Raw genomic sequence first — 14252 nt, 5'->3', positions numbered from 1 at the left:
AGAAAGCGGATGGTGCCCGGCTATCAAAAGATATAGCATCTGGGGTCTTAAAAGCTTGAAGTTACATAAGTGGCCAACTAGCAGAGAAGCAAGAAGCCCACATGGAAGAAGCACACCAGCCTGTGTGATAAGGTATTGAATGGATCAGGTAACAGGCATCCAAGGACCCCAAACAGAAACCATATTGTTGAGAATGAAGGGGGTCGGAGTAAAGATCCAAAACCCGTCTGTAGAGAATGGGACATCCCCTCACAGAAGGGCCATAAGGAAGGGATGAGTCAACCAGGGCGCAGCATAGCTCCAATGAAGCAATATCCCTCTGGTTCCTTGAGGCTTCCTCAGCCCCACTATCATGACCCCAGTCCTGACTTTCAGTTCTGGCTAGATCAGAGCATGTACACAGATACAGATAAGAGATAAGCGCTCACAGGACACATGGAATCCAGGAACAGGAATGGGGGTAGTGATACCAGAAAGGTAGGGAGAAGATGGAGAAAGGAGGGAAGGAGGGGGGAACCTATGGCAATGATCGACACATAACCACACAACCCTGCTCCAGCAGGGACGAACAACAGAAACCCTAGGGGAAGGGAGATAAGGGTAGGGGGAAGATATGAAAATGATCATTTATAATTTGTCAAGGGGTCACTGGGGGGTGGGGGGTCGGGCAGGAAGAAGCAGCCCAATAAAAAGTAAATGTCTAGAAAATGATGGCAACATATGCTTGATACAATTGATACATGGATTGTTCTAAGAGCTGTAAGATCCTCCGATAAAAAGTTCTTTTAACAAAAAAATGTTTTAAAAAAAGACACTCAGGAGGAACATTTTTGAAATGCAAGTCAAAAATGTTAAAAACTTTCACCACTGTACATAAAATTCTTAGCTACAAATCAATTTCTCTCCGAAATTTGAAAGTATTGCTACATTTTTTATTTAGTGGGCTCCACTGTTGTTAAATCCACTGCCCCTCTGGTTCTTGATCTTTGTAAATAGCTTTTCCTCCATCAATCTGAAAACCAGCGATGAAGAGAGGAAGACTTGGGTCTCCTTGGAGGGCGCTTCTCCGAGTGTGGCCCATGGATAAGAAACACCAGGCTCAATGAGAGCTTATTCTTAGACAGCAATGTACTGGGGCCCCATCCCTAGATTTACTGAATCCAAATATCTGGGGCTGATAGGTAAACTGATGCACGCTTAAATTTAAGGAGCACCAGGCTAGTGGAACTCCATGGAGGCCAGTAATGCTCAAAGGGAAAGGTGCCAAGCTCCCCCAATTCCCAGCAAGTCCAGAGGATGTATGTGGTCAGACTGCAAGGGGTCTGGAGAGCCTGTCCCCGTAACCATAGTCCAGGCTGATTCAAGAAATTCTAAGTTTATTCCTGCAAACGCTTGCAGAAAGAAACCAGCCGGATTTCTCCTCTGAGCTGTTTCAGAGGTCAGTCTAGTTCCTAAAAGTTAAACTACAAGAACCAGGTCTTTGTTTTTGACAATGAGGATAGGAAGAAATTAGCAGGTTTTTACAATGTCACGAGATACAATTGATACTCTAAAAAAAGCGGGTTTTGTAATGACCTTTAGGTTATCTCTACCTCCATTAGACCACCATCCCTGAAGCTTCGTACACCATGGGGTATCTAAACTGGGGCGATGCTTCATGTCCAGCTACTTTTCTTAATGGCCTTGTTAGACTCCTTTCCGAGTCGGAATGTCCTTGGGATTAAGAGGCCAATTAAGCTTACAAAGAATTTTTACTGTAAGGGAAGGAGCTGTTACATTTTGGATTTTTAACAAACTAAATCTTAAATTTTGTTTATTTCTAGTATTGATTGTCCTTATAGCATGTATTCTTTTAAAAAGCATGCACATTATTACAAAATATTCTGAAAACTATTGTTTTCATATTACACGCTAGAAAGTATGACTAGAAAAAAAATTCCCTTGCCTGTGGACTAAAAAAGATGTTTGATAAGCTAGCATAGGTCTTAAGACTAAAGAGGTCAAAGTAGTCTATTGATACCTGATTCTTGATCTACTCAGTTTATTAAATTAGGTTAATGGTTTTGCCTAGGCATTGGGGGTTAGGAGGATGAAGTCCACTACCTGTCAGTTTGTCGTATTGTGGTGACTTGTGTGTTGCTATGATGCCAGAAGTTATACCAGTTATTTAACGGCAGTAGTCACCCAAGAGGGCAGGTTCCAGCAGAGCTTCCAGACAGTTTGGCGCGCGCGCGCGTGTGTGCATGCGTGCGTGCAAGAAAATCCCTATGGATCATAACAGAACACTGTTCCATAGAGAGCCACAAGATAACCTCCCTCAGTTAGGAGGCAACAAGGGATTCAAGTACAGCAGTAAAAGGTTTGTACTCGGGACCAGCTGGCGTTTTTATCCCTTGCATATGGGGTTACCAAGGAAGATGATCGGATCCCAAATCCATCCATTTCTCTTAACCTCTCTCTGCTTCCTAGTAAAGACTCAGGGAAGGGAAGTCTCTTTGTCACTGGCTCTCGGACTGTATTTTACAGAGCTCTCTCAGAGGGCTAGGAAAGGGAATGAAGGGGATGCTGGGAAATGGCCACTTAGACTCACTCTCCACACAGCTCCCTCCCTGCCTTCGATCCAAAACAGCTCAGTTCTCTCCTGTGCCCAGTTTGCTGTAGAAAAGACTTAAACAAACAGCCCCCCTCTACCACTACCACCCCCGTCATTGACTTTGACACCTGGCAGCCTTATACAGGGTCTCCGAAGCTGGAAACCTTCTCGGAGCAGAAAGCTTCATCTTTCTCTTGTGTAGTGAGTGGCTGGCAAGCCTGAACAACTCACCGTAATCCAGCGGTTCCCACCCTTCCTCATCCCACGACCCTTTCATACAGTTCTTCAGGTGGTGGGGACCCCCAACCATAAAATTACTTTCGTTGCTACTACATCACTGTCATTTTGCTAGTTATGAATCGGGAATTATGGGAAACAGAAGGATTTCTCCCAAGCTGTCTCCCCCAAATATATGCCAAATGTAGCTGCTTGGGAATGATTATACACTTGGAGGTCATCAGGAATAGATCAGGGGTCATTCTCCCTAAGAGCTATCAGCCATCTAGAGCAAGCAGACACCACTGTTTTTCTCACAACAAATAGGGCCCACTCCCTTCTGATAAGGATAGTAGTTGTCTTTCCTTGTAGGAGACCCCAGAGAGGTCAAACCCACCCAAGGATGACCAAGGTTAGGCTGCCATCTTGTCACATGTGTACCCCTAGACCTTCCATTGCCGTGGGCACACCCCTAGCTCATCCCCTTCCTACGATGTGTGTGCCTATTTGTGACATGTGGTGACCTGCAATCACACTCCCCTAAGAGATATAATGCTTGGTTAACAATAAGCGGGTTCCTCCAGCCTCAGGCCGCGCTCTCCAACCTCCTGCTTGGTCCTTGAGCCTCCTGCTGGGTCTCCACCCCACCTCCCCTCGGCCCACACTGTGCATGGACCTGGCTGGTAAGATCATGGCCATCCAGGAGGTGAGCATGCTACTATGAATTGTGTTTGAATCCATTATTTGACGCTCTCTTCTATCTCTCATGCTCTCAATGACTTTAGTATAATATTTATATGTCTCAAATGTACAATTGTGCTTATTGAACCCACGATTAATGGTGGGGGGCTGGCACCCAAACTCATACTACAGGGAATCACGGCCTTAATCCATATATGCTTAATCCATTATGCCGCCCCGGCAGGGCTCCTTCCACCATCATCACCAAAACCAAATCTGCCACCAAGTCCACTCTGACTCAGTGACCCTATATAGGGTTTCTGAGGTTATTAATCTCCCCCCCCCAATCACTTTATGGGGGATTCATACAGCTCTTATCACAATTCATACTTTCATCCATCCATTGTATCAAGCACATTTGTACATATGTTGCCACCATCATTTTCAAAACATTTTTTTCCTACTTTAGTCCTTGGAATCAGCTCATTTCCCCCCCAGCCTCCCCTACGCTCCCTCTCATGAACTCTTGATAACTTATAAATTATTATTATTTTTTCATGCCTTACACTGTCCCATGTCTCCCTTCACCCAACCAGGGAGGGGGTTAAATGTAGATCATTGTGATCGGCTCCCCTTTGCCCCCTACCTTCCCCTTCCTCTCCTGGTATTGCTACTCTCATTATTGGTACTGAGGGGTTTATCTGTCCTGGATTCCCTGTGTTTCCAGCTCTTATCTGTACCAGGGTACATGCTCTGGGCTAGCCGGATCTGTAAGGTAGAATTGAGGTCATGATAGTGGGGGAGAGGAAACATTAAAGAGCTAGAGGAAACAGTCCCAATGTGTGTGGGACATGGCTTGCATACCCCAAATGGTACATGCTTATGAGAGAATACATTTCTCCCTCACTCTGGTTCCGGTCACCATGGAAGAGGAAAGAAGAGTGATGGAAATCAAAAATCCCACAGATTAATAGGGCACGCAAACATCAGTCTTCACAACATTGAGACCAGAAGAACTAGATGGTTGGTGCCTGCCTACCACTACCAACTGTTCTAGAAAAGATCCTGGATGTAGTGAGAGAAAAATGTGGATCAAAACTCACAACAATGAAAGAGGCCAGGCAAGCTGGTTTGGAAGAGTCAGGTGGGAAGCCTCATCCCACCCCCAGACAATGGCTTTAATTATCCTTCAGATCTGGAGCCTACCCCTTCAGCAAAATAAACCACCATTTAAGATCAAAAGGACAGCATTTGCCCAATGAAAACAGGAAACACAGGAAGAAAACAGAGCAAGCGATGGTACTTTGAGGGGATTGCTACAGATGTGTTGACACAAAATACGCATGAATCGGTGGATGAAAAACTGATGAACTGTTCTGTGAGTCTTCACATAATTCACAATGAAAAGTAAAAGAAAACAAATGCAGTGAAAGGATTAGAATTTCTGCCCACCAAAATGTTATAAGAAAATAAGGGTTACATAACTGTGAATCAAGACCAGAAAGTGTACTTTTCCTTGACAGATGAAGCAGAATGGCTTTTGGGTTTCAGCAGTTGAAAACAACCAGAATCTGTGTGTACTGAAAATTGGGGGGGAGGGAGGGAATGTTCCTAATGGATACTAGGGACAGATGGTGTGAACTTGATGTATTGAAGTCACCTTATTAAACTTATGCTAATACATTAAAAAAAACTGGAGGAAAGTTATGTTTCAATGTTGCTATACTGCACCCTGTCTGGCTGTCTCTTCCTTGTGACCCTTCTGTGAGGGGATGTCCAATTGTCTACAGATGGGCTTTGGGTCTCCACTCTGCCCTCCCCCCTCATTCACACTGATATGATCTTTTATTCTGGGTCTTTGATGCCTGGTACCTGATCCCATCAACACCTCGTGATCACACAGGCTGGTGTGCTTCTTCCATGTGAGCTTTGCTGCTTCTCGGCTAGAAGGCCACTAATCTTCAAGCCTTTAAGACTCCCAGAAGAAAAAAAAAAAAGACTCCCAGAAACTGTATCAAGGCTGTAATGGTTAAGGGAGCAGACAGCCTCCTCTCCCAGAGAACAGTCGGGGTGTTGAACCTCTGCCGTTTTGCTGACAACAGTGCCACCTGGGCTCCGTCTTCCATCCTTAGGAATGGATACACTAATAATATATGTACCAATAATCTAGTAGGCAAAGCAGTACATAAACTAAAAGAGATACCGGGAAATCTAAGAAGTCAATTACATCTATGATGTTAAGAGGATAATTTTAAAAGTAGAACAGCTCTTGAACCGCCACCAAAGACGTCCTCCAGAGTAGTCCTTTTGGGAGACAATGAATTCCACTCATGCTCCTATTATTCAAAATATTCCCAGAACTTCTTTTGGAACAGCAAAAAAAAAAAAGGGGGGGGGGGCGGGGGAACCACTGAGCCAACTTACAAAACTGTGCGAAATAATTGTTATTTTGAGTCACTAAGTTTGGGGGTGTTTTATTGTTAAGTATGACAGAGTGTGTAAATCATTATGCGGTGGGGAAATCCATATTTGTAAAGAAACCATTAGCCTTCTGGAAAACTCTAGCTAGCCAGAACCCGCAGAGGATCAACTGTCTGGGTCATAAAGATGTGTGGCATGCGCTGCTTCGTTGGATCAGACTCCATGGAGTGAGAGTCTGATGTTTCTTATTTTACACGAACTGAACATACCCAAAGCCCTCAGCTTCCTGGGGTTGATAAAAGGCCACCTCACTAAACCATGGATCCCAGACAGAAGCTTTTCTCCTGGAAGTAAGGGAAGAAGCTCTCTCCTTGAAGTATAAACAATTCAATTGTAAAAAGTATTTTGGCAGAATTCTTTCAAAAATAACTTACACATATGCCCTCGAAGTGCATAAGAAATGAATCCTCATATGCACCACGCAGACTATAACTCAGCATTTTCCTGAGGACCCACTGTGAAAACGAGTTCATGCCCTCTGCTAACACAGTCCTGCTCCCGGTGCTGATGAAGGGCGTGCATACAAGTCGCCGCGGCACAAAGTGCAATGTGAAGAGTGAGTATGGTACCAGACTACCGGGCGGTAGGGGTCTGAGATGGGCTGCGCACAGCCAGTTCAAATGCTGCTCCGCTGGGGAGGGGGGGCTGTCTGCTGCTGTAATGTGTTGGAGTCTCGAAACCTCACAGGGGCAGTTCTACCCTGACCTAGGTGGCCATGCGTCGGAATCGACTCGGTGGCGGTGACTCAGAGGTTCTGCTCGGAGCCAGCCCTTTGTTAATATCATTCTCTCTTTCGCGGGAACCCTGACTTTTGGCAATATGCTCTCGTTTTGCACGATGGGCTCATCTGACAAGAACTATGTCATATGCCAGCGCTTGAGTGGGTGTTTGGCTGAGTAACCCGACCACTGATCAATCAGATCACTTCCCCCAGCCTGTCCCGCCCTGACTTGCAGTGAGCCACTCTTTCAGTCAAGTGACTCTCCGCTGGCGCTCAGTCAGGGTGTCTGAGTAATAGGAAAAAAGGGGTGTTATTGTCCTAAATTTAAAGGCAAGCCCGAGAGAAAAATATAACCCACAAGCCTCCCACTGAACTAGAGTTGCCAGGTTTAGCAAGTTAAAATACAGGAAGCCCTGTTGCGTATCTGAAATTCAAATTGAACCAGGTGCTCGGAGCTTATATGGCGATGCTTGGAAGTAGTGGCAGCCAGGAGTGGGAGCCAGGAGAGAGGAAATCAAACAAGCCAGCAATCAGATCATTCAGTCCCACCGTTACTGAAGCCTAAGCCACACCCAAACCTCCACAAGTAGAAAAACCCACTAAAATAAACAAAAGGCTGGTCTCCCCTGCTCCATGCAGCAGAAGAGTCAGTCTCCCATCCTCCACTATGAGTTACTGTGATTCAAAATTTCCTTTACAAAGGCAGGTCTGAGGGTGGGAGAAAAAGTGAAAAAGAGATCAAAGCTCTAAATCATAAGACTCCCAAACTTATTTAGTCTACCTTTCAGAAACAGAAAACAAATCACTCCACCTTGGCCCCCCACCCGCCCCAGTAATTAAAATCTTTAGTACTGTAGTCCATCATTCAGGGGAAAATACAGGCAGCTGCTTCTGCAGCCCTCCTGGACTGTTCCAGCGCCCTCAAGGGTACCACCCACTTAGGGAAACACTGCTTTAAAGAAGTCTCCAGCTGAGCTGGCCTTTCAGCCTGGCTCATTGGTGGTGAGTGGGTGTCCTACGGGCAAAGGTAACAGTAAGGAGCAGGGCTAGTGACATGACCGCTCCTCCTTCCATGAAGCTCTCTCCCAGCTCCATTTCCAAGGAGCCTCCTAAGAAATTCTAGTCACTATTTGTACTTGGTAATACTCTGAGCCCCAGTTACCAGAAGGCTATTGCTAGTCAGGCAAGGCCCACTTCCAGGCATATCTGCTTAGCTTACGCTAAGCCAATGGTTCTCAACCTGTGGGTCGCGACCCCTTGGGGGGGGGGGGAAGGAGTTGTTGAACGACCCTTTTCACGGGGGTCGCCCAATTCGTAACAGTAGCAAAATGACAGTGATCAAGTAGCAACGAAAATAATGTTATGGTTGGGGGGTCCCCACCACATGAATTGTATGACAGGGTTGAGAACCACTGTTCTAAGCAAATTAAAGCTGCTCAGATAACTCCTCCTAGGAATCAGCGAAAACAGCTTCTGGGTTTTCTGTTTTTTGAGAATTCCATCTGTGAAAGGTTTGTGTTCTTGTGTATGAGTGATGTTGTTTACAACGCTGACACTGTTCCCAGAGGACTCCTTGCCTGGCTGGGGTCTAGAGAGAGCGAAAAGGCGGTGCAATGGTCAAGTGCGCAGCTGCTGAAGTCTGGATGCGGGAGAGGGTGGCAGTGCTTCCTTAGAGCCGAAGCCCTCGGGGGACATGGTTGCTGGACACCAACCCAATGGCCATGGGAGGTGGGTGACGGCTAGCGCACATGCCAGTAGCATTGAGGAATCTTCGAGATTTCTATCACACGATCTCTCCAGTCTCTGAGATAAGCTAACCAGGAGCTAGCCGCGCGTCCCACCCCCCACTCCCGGCCCGCAAAGTGAGATGCACCAAGCAGGCCAGCGGCTCGGAGGCAGCCTCTTAAGCTAGGCTGTGCCCTCCGTATGTAAATCCTCCCCGCGCCCGTTCCTCCCTGCGGGATGAGGACGGTCACCTGGGCAGGGCTCTAAACCGAGCAGCCCTCGCCGGGAAAGGGAGCATCCGCAGGAGACAACAGATACGTACATAGCCGCTCCCATGTAAATAACATCACAGGAATGACTGGAAGACTGAACGGACCCTGTCTTCTCCTGCAGAAGCGCCAGTAGGAAGACTCAATGAAGTCCTCACTGCGTCCGCTCCCCACCCCACCCCCACCCCAGCGCACCATGCACGGAACCAGCCTCTGCATTGAGCTCATTCATCCCTTCATCCAGTGTGGACTGCGTGCCGCTAGATGCCAGGCACTGCGCTGGACCCGGGGGGTACAAGGACCAGCAGGCCCCCGGAGCCCGCAGGGCCGGCCCGTGGAGGGTGCGGTCCCCCGGCAGCGCTGGGCTCCGAGATCGCTGCGCCCTTCACAGCAGCGGGGCCGAAGGTCCGGCGCCCGCAATGCCAGGCCGAGGGTAAAACCGGAGGCCCGAGAAAGCCCAGATCCCAACTCGGGGGCCGGGGGGCACGGGGCGGAGGGATCAGAGGGCCGGGGGTTGCATCTGGCAGCGCGGAGGCCCCCGGCAATAGCGGCTTGGGGTGCCGGGCGGCTCCGCTCCCGCACGGACGTCACAGGAGACTGGGGCGCAGGTCAGCTGCGGGGGCAGTTTAGGAGGCGGTTGGGGAGGTTCTGGGGTGGCGCCCGAAGGGATGGCTCAGGGTGCTCAGGTTCACGGAACGGTCGAACTGTAGGGTGCCGAGAGCGCCTGAGGCAGAGCTCGGTCTAGCTAGAGGGTCGCGGCCGACGGAGAGCGCGGGGCTTCGGGGACGAGGGGAGAGGGTGAGGTGACGCGAACCCAAGGGGACGGCGGGAGCGCTAGGTGGGGAGCCCGAGGGCCTTCTCCTGGGCGTTTGGAACGGAAAGCCAAAGGGTCCCTGGGATCCCGCAAGGCGCAGAAGGGGCGTACCTACCTGGTTTCTCGCCTCAGTGCCGACCTTCCGTGCAGGCGTCCGAGGCGGCGGCGAGGTCTCGGGTCCTCCCGGGGTCGCGCGGCCGCTAGCCTAGGCCGGCGCCCCCCTCCTCTTCGGGCTGGTGGTAACGCCCGGTCTCCCCTGCAGCCGATGGTCCGGTCCGGGTTGCCTTTTACTCGCCGCTTCTCCCCCCGAGATGCGCGTTGGTTCCGCCCGCGGGGCCTGCGGGCTTGTCCCGTCCCCAGCTCCCGCGGCGACCGGCCCCGCCGGAGTCACGCGCAGAGCTTTCCCGCGAACGGGACGACTGGCCCCGCCCCGGCCCCGCCCACGCCCGCCCCTGGGCTGCAGCCCCGCCTCTGACCCCGCGGTCCACCGCACCCAGCCCGCGGCCAAGAGCGGCTTGGTGGAGTTCCAGGTTTCCGCTGAAGCTGCGCTTCCCACCGCGGCTCCACGGCGGGGCATCTTAGGGAAATGAAGACCAGACGAAACGAAAATCCTGAGGTCTGACCTCACTTGAGCCCCACGGAATCAGAATCACTGCGGTGGAGACTGATTTTGCTATTTTGTAACGCGCCCCGGGAATAGCCAGGCTTCGGCAACTGGGGTGAAGCCTAGAACCCCAGCGCCTCCGGGACGTAGACGCGGCCCCTTGTTGCTTTCTGGCCGGCGACGGGGTGACACCGCCCTAGCGCGACAAGGGAACGGGGGCGGGTGGCCAGCCGGCGCACAGGGAAGACCCGGTTCTCGCGTCCTGGCTCGGTGAACGCAGCTGACCTGCTCTAGGCGCGCCAGGTCTCGTCGGATCACAGCCAAGGGGGCAAATGTCACACCGGGCGACTAATAGGAACTTCGGTGGCTCCGCGGACAAAGCATTTGCGCTATAACGTCAAAGTCAGGCATTCAAACCCACTAGCCATACTGCAGGAAAAAGATGCAGCTGTCTGCTCCCATTTAGACTTACGGTCTTGGAAACCCTTCTCTGCCCTGTAGGGGTCTTTGAGTCAGGGTCGACTCCGTGACAGTGGGGTTGGTTTCTATACTCTGTTCTCAGGCTTCACGGAAGTGGAGTGAGGTGAGTTTGGAGATGAAGAGGGTGAGGGTGTGGCAGGAGTGAGAACCAGCATGGAGGCAAAATCATCTACAAGCATTGGGAAGCAATGGGGAGAGTTCAGGAAGATGGTCAGGGGTTGGTAATGAAATGCCTCCTGCGAGCATTAAGGAGCTGGGGCTCATCAGTGGAGACCATGAAAGGGCTTTAAGGCGGCCAGGGAATGGCCAGACACATTGTCTGCCAGTCATTATAAACTAACTCACAGTGACCTGGCAGGACAGAGTAGAACAATTCCATACTCACTGTCAACAAGTTCAGTTCTGACTGGTTAAAAAAAAAAATCACTGTCACCCAATGGATTCTGACTTCCAGGGCAGAGTAGAACTGCCTCTGGGTTTCCAAAGAGGTCAGCCTATGGGAGCAGGCAGCCTCATCTTTCTCCCTCAGAGAGATTGATGGATTCTAACAGCAGACCTTGCAGCTAGCAGTTGGCTGGAGGGTTCAAAATTCAATCTGTTAGTAGGCAAACATCACACTGGGCACCACCAGGGCTCCTTGGGGGATGGGAGGGAATGGCAGGGACAGGGAATTCAAATCATTTAGAAATAAAGTACTGGGAGCTGACAGGCAAATGAAGTAGAGAGAGTTGGGACTGCCAGCAGGGGACCCAAGAAGAGACACATGTTTATGCAGGGTAATCTCCTTGGATTGGTCCTGAGGTAGGCCAATCAAAATCCTGTCGCTGAGAGTTTGGGATTGGGAGAGAGAAAGCAATTGGCCTCTTCGTGGTTGGACTTAAAACTAGAATTGGAGAGTTCTGAGTGGCCATCTTCTAACTGTCTTATGGCTGAGAAAGAAGAATCAGCCTGTTGCATACTGAAGCGTAGACACAGAGAGACTACTCTTTGTGGATTCTTGGGGCCTTCGAGCAGAGCTAGCTGCTCCATTCTTGCCCTGGGTTTATGAGGCAACCTATTCAAACCGGTTCATTTGGGGTTTCAACAAGTGTGAGCTAGTTCTCATGTTCGAGGATAATTTTCAAAAAGGCAAAAACAAAAAACATGACTCTTAAGCAAATATAAAATGAACATGATTCAAAGACTTTATTAAGCTCACTAATTGAGGAAGGAGCCAGCAAAATATTAAACCCCATTCAAACGAGGAAGTGACTTTTAAACATTTCTGTTTTCTACCAGCAAAATTCAATTGCATTGTCATAAACAGGAATTCTGGGCATGGCTATGGAAACATTTCATATGCTACCAGGATTCAACAACTCAATTTTTAGCTCTATAAAGTTATAAAATAGCGAAGCAAATAAGCCCACATGGAAGAAGCACACCGGCCAGTGCGATCACGAGGTGCCCAAGGGACCAGGTATAAGGCATCATGCAAAAAAAAAAAGATATAAGTGTGTGTATGTATGTGTATATATGTATGTGTATGTATGTATATATATATATCATATTAAATGAAGGGGGAAGTGCAGAGTGGAGACCCAAGGCCCAAGTGTCGACCAATGGAGATCCCCTCATAGAGGGGTTTAGGAGAGGAGATGGGTTAATTAGGGTGTGAGGTAGTATCGATGAAGAACACAGCTTTCCCCCAGATCCTGGATGCTTCCTCCCCCCAACTACCATGATCCGAATTCTACCTTGCAGGGCTGGATAGGACAGAGGCTGTACACTGGTGCATATGAGGGTTGGAGGTACAGGGAATCCAGGGTGGATGATACCTTCAGGACCAAGGGTGTGAGGGACGATGCTGGGAGAGTGGAGGGTGAGTGGGTTGGAAAGAGGGAACTGATTACAAGGATCCACATGTGACCTCTTCCCTGGGAGAGGGACAGCAGAGAAGGGGGGAAGGGAAACTCCGGATAGGGCAAGATATGACAAAATAACGATGTATAAATTACCAAGGGCATATGAGGGAGGGGGGAATGGGGAGGGAGGGGGAAAAAAAAAGAGGACCTGATGCAAGGGGCTTAAGTGGAGAGCAAATGCCTTGAGAATGATTGGGGCAGGGAATGTATGGATGTGCTTTATACAATTGATGTATGTATATGTATGGATTGTGGTAAGAGTTGTATGAGTCCCTAATAAAATGTAAAAGAAGAAAAGAGAAAAAAATGATTAGGGCAAAGACTGTACAGATGTGCTTTATACAATTGATGTATGTATATGTATGAACTGTGAAAAGAATTGTATGAGCCCCAATAAATTGTTAAAATAAAAAAATAAATAAAATAAATTTTAAAAAAGAAAAAAAAAAGTTTGGGTTGGGACTATAAAAAAAAGTTATAAAATAGCTTAGTCAAAGACTCATAACTTTATTAGAAGTAGTGCTGGGGGTCCATTAGCAGTCAACATTCCCTTGAGTGCCCACTGCCATCAAGTTAATTCTGACTCATAGGGACCCTACAGAGAGTGTAGAACAATCTTTAGAGTTTCCAATAATGAGAATGCTGATACAATGTGAAGACTGTATACTTTCACCAAAGCACAATTTATATGTTTTTCTTTTGTTAAGATAATGAAATGCAAGCTGCCCTGCTGCCAAACCAACAACAAACAAAGCCAACTTCAAACTTTAACATGAAGTGATACCTCATACCTCAGCTTGGGCCTACTGTGGGTGGCAATGATAAGTGGGCAAAAAGGGTGGGGTGGGGCTTAGTCGATACCCCTCTTTTCCCACATCTCTTTCTCCAGCTTTCTTACCATGGATTTTCTATGATTTGAGCAGGGTGTTAGGGAGAGGCTATGAGGGGAAAGTTCTTAACTCTCATGAACAGCTGACCTTGCAATTAGCAGTTGGCTGGAGGGTTCAAAATTCAATCTGTTAGTGGGCTATCTTAGCTGGTATCAATAGCTGACTCTTCCCCATCACAAGGTTGGATATATAGCCCACCCCACAAGCGGAAGAATAACAAATGTGGGTGAAGGTAAGACACGAAATAACAATAATATAATTGATCAAAGATTCACAATGGTGGGAAGTAGGGGGAAAAAAGAGGAGCTGATACCAAGGGCTCAAGTAGAAAGAAAATATTTTGGAAATGATGACAAAATATATTACAAGTGTGCTTAAAACAATTGAATGATGGATTGTTTTAAGATTTGTAAGCACCCCCCATTAAAATGATTAATAGTAAAAAAACAGCCGACTCTTTCCCAAGGAGTCCGTTTGTAGGTTCTTCTAAGAGTTTATGTTCAATGTTGGCAATCTCTCCGATAGATAGCCAGTTACTTTATTTTTTAATAATCATTTTATTGGGGGCTCGTACAATTTTTATCACAATCCATACATACACCCATTGTGTCAAGAACATATGTACACTTGTTGCCATCATCCTTCTCAAAACATTTGCCTTCTACACGAGCCCTTAATATCTGCTGCTCATTTTCTCCCTCCCTCCCCACTCCTCCCTACCTCATGAACCCTTCATCATTCATAAATTACTTTGTCATAAATTATACTGTCTGACATCTCCCCCTGCCTTCTTCTCTGCTGTCCCTCCCCCAGGGAGGAGGCTATACATAGATTCTTATAATCAGTTCCCCCTTTCTACCCCACATTCACTCCA

At 48.1% G+C, this 14252-nt stretch overlaps 1 protein-coding gene across 3 annotated transcripts in view; it reads right to left on the bottom strand.

Moving 5' to 3' along the window:
• RUSC2 (RUN and SH3 domain containing 2) overlaps window positions 1–9908 on the bottom strand; it is a 66332-nt gene extending 56424 nt beyond the window's left edge. The window contains exon 1 of one of the 3 annotated variants that reach the window (XM_075560091.1): window positions 9616–9908. The gene's annotated coding sequence lies outside the window, so the exon portion shown is untranslated. The remainder of the gene's footprint in view (window positions 1–9615) is intronic. The other 2 variants (XM_075560094.1, XM_075560095.1) reach the window with 2 other exon arrangements.
• Window positions 9909–14252: the final 4344 nt, after the last annotated feature.

This window comes from Tenrec ecaudatus, chromosome 10 (genome assembly GCF_050624435.1).
Source record: "Tenrec ecaudatus isolate mTenEca1 chromosome 10, mTenEca1.hap1, whole genome shotgun sequence".
In the NCBI taxonomy this organism is placed as follows: Eukaryota; Metazoa; Chordata; class Mammalia; order Afrosoricida; family Tenrecidae; genus Tenrec; species Tenrec ecaudatus.
Note: the sequence above shows the minus strand (reverse complement) of the source record. Positions and strands in the feature narration are given on the sequence as shown.